This window comes from Parasteatoda tepidariorum, chromosome 2 (genome assembly GCF_043381705.1).
Source record: "Parasteatoda tepidariorum isolate YZ-2023 chromosome 2, CAS_Ptep_4.0, whole genome shotgun sequence".
Classification (NCBI taxonomy): Eukaryota; Metazoa; Arthropoda; class Arachnida; order Araneae; family Theridiidae; genus Parasteatoda; species Parasteatoda tepidariorum.
The window spans coordinates 70,216,132-70,223,702 of NC_092205.1; the positions used below are offsets into that span (position 1 = coordinate 70,216,132).

Here is a 7,571-nt window from a genome sequence, read left to right on the forward strand (position 1 = left end):
TTATTGAGGAATTTTTCTTCAAATGTTTGGCGTGTTCTGTTCCTGAAAGATTTACTAATATTCTGGAGATTTTTTTCAAGTTCTTCGGCCTTTTCCTTAGGGAAATTTTGTTTCTTATTTGCTGCTAAAAAATGGCGTCTGATTCAGTCAATGATTTTGATGGAACTAAATGAAAACGTGATAAATTAATGTCTGATATTTACAGGCTCTCGCTAGACGGCGTACTCGAGCATTGCGATCGCGATTACAAAAATAACTGAATGTGATAAACTTGCGAGAAACTTGACTTCACGCAAAATTTAATTCATGTGTTTTTCGCTAATCTTTTTATTTTTATTTCTTTCAAACTTAAAAATACGATGCTTCTTTTTTATTCGTTTATAATAATTTAAATTCGGTTTTAATAATTTATTTGCAATTTAGTAAAGAAATTTGAACAAAAGATTTTATAGAATAGAGAACATTTTATTCAACGAATGTTGAGTTTTATAAAAGCATGCTTCTGATAGAATATGATTATACAAAGGATTGTGCTTATTTCTTATTTATTTTTTCTTCTCAATAATGATACAATTTCAATAATATACATACGTATGCATAGATTTGGAATAATATATTTATCAATTTCTTGAATATATATTTTATAATTATTAATACGAATGCGTAGTCAACATTTTTAAGCATCTTAAAACTTCTTTACATCTTATATATCGCCTTTATCTTAAAATAAATTTGTAAATTATCTGTCTGCGCTTGCTTCGCAGAATTATTTTTCTAACATTTTAGTTAAATTTTAACGCAAAATATTATTTTTTATGCCACAATAAATATTATTTTCCAATAATATACCAATCAATCGTTTCAGTACATTAATTTATGTTTTCCTCTAAAATAAAATTACTTTTTAAATTATTGCTAAGTTCTTATTGAATGAAACTTAGAATTATTGCCAGCTATCTGAGAATTGAATCTTGTTAAGAAATTAAAAATATTCTACTGATCACGCACAATATCATTCGATGCAGAACAGCTGACTATTTACTAAGAATACTATTGTTTACGAAAAATGAAGATAAGTTATTAATTTTTTTATTTTATTGTTTCTTATTTATTCGAGTAATGAAAAGTAAATGAGCATGTGTGCACAGCGAAAAAATACAACAGATTGTTTTGTCTTTTAATTGAACAAAAAACTATGGACATACATTTTATTTCGACATTCAAAGTTATTCTTGTGCGCTAACTGAAAGAAAGTTGCCCTTTTGGTTTAAAAAGTTGTTTATATGATTTCTCAACTTTTGCACTGTTCAAAAAATATTGCTATATCAGGAAAATGTTCCATATGCCTTGTTTTGTTAAACAACTAACTAGTAAAAAATTGCAAATAGATTCGAAAAACGTGCTATTTTTAGAATCATCATCTCAAAAATTGTTCTTTTCCTCCATTTGACTTTTTTCCACTTAAATAACTTATATAATATAATAAATTTAACACACGTTTTGAAGAAATTAGGAATTCAAATTTCTCCTAATATTTCGTAATAAAAAAACAAGAATATTAATGATTCATTTATAATTGTTTCATTGAACCGGAGTAGTTAATTGTTTTCGTAATAATCGGTCTTAAAACTATTTAACTTAGATTCTTTGGACAAGGGGTCACTTCATGCATGTCTTTCGACATTGAAATTTCAAATATAAAAATTACAAGAATGCGTAAGCTGGTTTTAACTAACAAAAATAAGGACAAAATCGTTGGCAAAAGAAGTTATCTCATGAAAAGAGTATCAGAGTTAAAAAAGTATTGTAAAAACTGTAACAATTGTAACTCTTGCTTAATAAGGGTATTATAAACCTAATTTTCTTTTAATTTTTTTAAAATATATTTATTAAAGAATTAACGAAAGGAGTGCGTAAATANAGTGTCAGAGTTAAAAAAGTATTGTAAAAACTGTAACAATTGTAACTCTTGCTTAATTAAGGGTATTATAAACCTAATTTTCTTTTAATTTTTTTAAAATATATTTATTAAAGAATTAACGAAAGGAGGGCGTAAATAACATGAATTCTTTTTACTGCAAACTAAGTTTACTTAATATCATTTTCAAATCTTATGAAGTAGAAATCCTTGACCTACTTGTTAAATTAAAGTTTTATTTTAATCGTAGTTGAAGGAGTACGGATACGTAGTTAAAGGAGGTATGCGACATTCGGAAAAAAAAGTCGTGTGATAGAGATAGTTTTAAACAGAACGAATTAGTTCTTTTGGTTGAAATGCTGACAATAATCATTACAGCACCTTGGGTAACAAGTGCCATGAAAGAAGGTTCTGAACTTGAATTATAGATTTTATATTTTCTTATTTACATACCTCCTTGATCTCCGCACCATTTTAATATTCTGTAAAGCATAAAATTAATGTTGAATAAAAAAAGAGATTTCAAATGAAATATTTTATTTTCCTTAATATAGAATATCTGCTACATTTTAGAATATCAAATTCACGACATTTCATGTCTAATTCTAAGAACTTTTCATGACTTAACGAAGTTACTATTTTTTCCGACAAGAACAGAATAATACATTTAAAAAGCATTATAATAGCAATTATTAAAATGATAGGTATAACCAAAACTGTTATACTCTGCATCTTCATATTTATTGAGTTTAAATTTAAAAGACAGAGTAAAGAAAGAGTTGAAGCAATAAAATAGCTGAAAAAATAAAAGCTGAGCAAATATTTTTTTCCCTTTTTTCTGCAGAATTATATTCTAAAGATACTTTTCTTGTTCATCAGAAAGGAAAGAAATACTCCTGATTTTTCTATTCTCATTTCGCAATTAAAAATGTTTTCCAATGACTGACTGATTTTTTTGAAAAAATAGTTAAATTTTCATTTGCTCATCAATAATCACTAATAATTAAATATCATTCACATTTCATTACAATTGTGTTCAATTCCGAAATTCATGACTTTCCATGATTTTTCAAGACATCACAGGTGCGCGGATACCCTGTTAATATTTTGTCATGAGGCCTTGGCGGTGGACGACTTCTGTCATTCGATTCGGCATGCTGTTGATAAGGTTGATGGCAAATTGATGATCGTGCTTTAACTCCTCCCAAGCTGCCAGGATTTTGCTCCACAATTGATCGCATGATGGAGTGCTGGAGAGAATTAGCTTTTTTTTGTTAACTCAGACCATACATTTTCAATGGGATTCAAGTCCGGAGAATTACTTGCCCATGCCATGGTTTCAAATGCCTGCTGGTTAAAATATGAAGAAAAAGAAGCTTTTAAACAATTTAAAATATAAATAAATATAGCTCATTCTATCAGCAATTATTATACCATATTGTTCATTACACCATATAATGTTTTATTTATTATATCACAAGCAGTTTTCGATTTCCCTTAATGTTTATAAAGGTTATATGCTTTGTTTAAGGTGTCCCAAAATGAGACTGACAAATTTAGAGGAGTTATAAGAGACATGAAGAGGAGAATGAAAATTTACCATATTGCATACGTCTTACATCAAGTTGAGAAGGTAAAAATCCTAAAAACTCATTTAGGTTTCGGGGACACTCTGGTAAACAAAGCTATGAAAGATATTACAAACTTGCTAACTACTTAAGCATTTATTTTGCTAATAGTTACAAAGGTTACTCGAAGTGCGCTCTATGATGTCATTGCACAGTCTACAATGACGTAAAAATGATTTCAGGTGCTCTTGAAGATAAGTTTAATATGACTAACATCAACTGATATCTACTGCTCGCATCTTATAGATTTAGAATCTGCATACGTTTACCCTCTCAACATGTTTTGCAACCTCCATGCTCTGTGGTAAGTTTTCATGTGGTTGATGACGCTTTTCCCATTCCTGATTCATTCATCGAATTTTTGCAATGCTAAGTCTATCAGCGGTATCCAATTTTTCTTTTCGGTTGTGGAACACGAAATCAACCCTCTTTCAGCGGAACCTCAATTTAAAAAATAAAGTTTATAGACAATCCTAAGAGTCTTATCTTTTGAAAGACTACTTATTTTTGAAAATACTTCACGTGAGAAATTTTTTCATCTTTAATCATTAATAAGCTCAAATGAATTGTTCAGGTCAGACACTTAAATTCTCAGTCTTGAGCTGTATCTAGTATAATTTATGAATTTGTTTTTGGCGTACATGCATAGTTGAGAATTAATAAAATAAGTCGAATTATGGTTTTCTTTTAAAGACACAGAACTGCTTTAAAAGTCAAAATGGCTGTAGGTAAATTGATTGCTTTCTTAACGATTTTTGTTATTTTTATTTAGATTTGAAAAACGCGATGGGATATATTGATACAATTTATTATAAATAAATGTCTTCTCCAGAATTTACTAAGTATATATTAATATTAAAAATATAATTTGTTTACAAAAAAAATCACTTTTCCATTAGCATTTTCCCTTAAACAGTTTAGTTAAGGCTACCGAAATGAATAGATAATGAATTATTAATTACATCTAAATATAATTAGAGATTTTCAAAAAACATAAATGGTTTAAACTAGGTTCAATTCTCGAAATCCCTTTAACTCTTCCACGGAGCCTCTGGGGTTCTGCGGAACACCAATTTGGAACCACTTTTGTTTATGATTTCAATATTTTGCTTAACATATTTATCTAACAAGTTAGGATTTCAAAAAACAACAAATGAAAAAATTAGTTTCAACTATTTCCATAAATTTTAAAATTCGACAGCTCAGAGCATTTAATTGTGTATATATAAATATATTTGCTAACACATAAGTGTCATAATTACTTTAGCTTAAAAAAAAATTCTATACTTACTGGTAATCGCATATCGTACAGAATCATCTTAGCTGTAACTTAACTGTTCTGCATACCTAACAATGCAGTCGTCTTCTTCCGCACCATCAGATATTTTGGGCCTAACACTGCCTTCTTTCCTTGAAACGTCCCCTGCTCTTGACCAAAATTTTTTATGAATATTTTATTTAAATATGAATAAAAGAAATTGTTTATTTTCATGCTTATGGATTTTCTTAACGAAGTAGACTGATCTATATATATTTTAATGCTAAAAAATAAATATTAAAGGAAGTTACTCTTATCCTTTTCAGACAAATTTTTATTTTCGATACGATTATGTGAATTGTTATTTCTTGAAATATAAAGCATAATTCAAAATAATTACTATTTCCGTTATTAAATGTAAACTATTGAAAAACTAAATATTAGTAGGTAGCTAACTTCGTTAAAAATTCTAATTTACTTGTTATTTTACAAATGTATTTTTTTAAATGATTATTTATGTAATTCTTTCATTGGTCATCAGTTTTTCCATGATGAAGCAAAAACCCTGTCCCTAGTAAGCACACGAAAACTAAATCATTATGAATTATTATCTTTTTTCTTAAATTCTCGAACCATGCTATTTAAATTCTATTCTTCGCTGCAATATGTGTTTGTTTGAGTCAAAATATTGAAATTTTTTACAGTTAACATACATCAGATAGTTAAAAAAAACATTTTTAAAGATTTTAAATAATTTTTTCAAAGAGCACATCTCTAACAGTAGGGGAAAGTGGGGTCAATTGTAACAGGATACGATTGTAACAGAGCAAAAATTTCGAGTGTCGGGTTCTAGATTTAGTTCCTAGGTGGCACACANTTAACTTAATTTATGAGTCCTCTACACACCTAAGCGCAATTTAAAATTGATGAGTTTGATAAAACTGATAGGTAAAGATAAATAAAAGTTTGCTACACTACGCTAAATAATTTATTTATATTGAATATTAAAAATATAAATTTACAAGACATTTATTTGTTTTATATAATTTTTAAATTTAAAAATGAGAAGTTTTATGGCATTTGGCTAATTCATGATTTACAATATTTGCAAAGTTAAATCCCATGGGAAGAAATTTTAACATTTTGATTATATTTAAAGTTTTCTATGAATTAAGCCACAGATTATTTAACCAATGAATGTCATTGACTTATTGATCGCGAAGTTAAATCGTTAATTTAACACGGTAAAAATTAAACCATATACGTTATTGACCACATACGAATTTGTTTCAGATAATTTATTTTACTCAGCCTTATAAAAGGCTGCGGAAAGAATATTTCCTACTAAGAGGATTAATTTTTAAATATTGTAAGCTATTTTTTCTATTATTTCTGCTGCCATCGTCTAATAATTTCAGAAATTTTTTAAAAAAAAAAGAATACCAATGAAGGTATTTGTTTTCATAAATGCTGGAAATAGTTAAGGGCAGTGTGGGTCAAGAAGGGAGGCCGAAACTCGAGAAATATTTTATTCTCTGCAATAAATACTCCTTCAGTTCATCACTTTTTATTGAGTTTATTTCTAGTTACAAACATAATTTATAAATTTGGTTAGTTACTTATAAGCTAGGAATGATCAATTTTTTTACTATAAATACGATTTTACAACCTATCAAAGGTCTAAAAAATCAAATTAGTTTTAAGCAAACTATTAAAAATAAAAGGCTCCATGAATTTTTTTTCACAAAAAAAACTCAATTTCAAGTATAGTTTAACATAAAGTTACTAAAAAAATGTCCTTTAAAGAGTTAATAATGCAAAAAGTTCTGAGAAACTAATTTTTTTACTACAATGCATAAGAAATCCGAATATAAAATTAAAATTAATGCGGATTACAACTTAAGAAAAAAGGAATTTATTTCAAATTATATACCTTTCAATTATGAACTTTTAACTTAAAGATATATTTTATTTACCTTAGCACCATCTTCTAGCTCTAGAATAAGATGCCCGACTAATTTCTCTGATGGGTTTTCCATCTTCATAAAGAGCATTTATTTTTTCTTTGAGAATATCGGAGCAGTGAGACATAATTTAACAATGAAAATTAGCAAAAATCTGATTAAAATCTACAAATCTCAAATATTCTATAACTTCAAATTTCAACTAAAAACTCCAATTAAAATTTATTAATGCTGTAAAAGGTTATTGTTAAAACACGAAACTTGAACTATAAGACTCTATTTTAGGAAAAGATAGAAAACAGAGTAAAAAAACTTAACAACTTTTTTATTTTTAAATATAGCAACGCAAAAAAAAAAAAAAAAAAAAAAAAAAATTAAAAAAAAAAAAAAANAGTAGCGTAACTAGATCACCCATCGTAACTATATTAAAACTAGATCACTATTTAATTTATTATCGTTTTCAAAGAAATGATCTAGTTCCTCGCTTTTAATTTATGATCTAGTTCCTCGCTTTCAACAGTTATAGCTATTTTAAATAAGTATTTAATATGAAACTTATTCCTAACTAAAGTAATAAAATTCTATATAAAATCATTGAGGTAATCGTATATTATCGTAGATATATTTACTATCGTAGATATATTACTTGTTTTAGGTCATTAACATATTTCTTATGACTTTTATTATGTACCCAAATTGTCCTAGTATTTTTTTCTTCTAATTGGGTATAATATAAAAAAAACACAACTACTTCCACTTAGTAGGAATAACATTTACCATGACGCAATGCTAAACCTCCAAAT

General features: G+C 27.3%; 1 long non-coding RNA gene across 1 annotated transcript in view; it reads right to left on the reverse strand.

The window, feature by feature from the left end:
• Positions 1 to 2,438: 2,438 nt before the first annotated feature.
• LOC122269292 (uncharacterized) overlaps positions 2,439 to 7,571 on the reverse strand; it is a 10,237-nt gene continuing 5,104 nt past the window's right edge. Inside the window, exons 3-4 of the long non-coding RNA XR_006225107.2 lie at positions 4,838 to 4,974; positions 2,439 to 3,268 (exon numbers count right to left, since the gene is read on the reverse strand). This is a non-coding gene — a long non-coding RNA (uncharacterized lncRNA). The remainder of the gene's footprint in view (positions 3,269 to 4,837; positions 4,975 to 7,571) is intronic.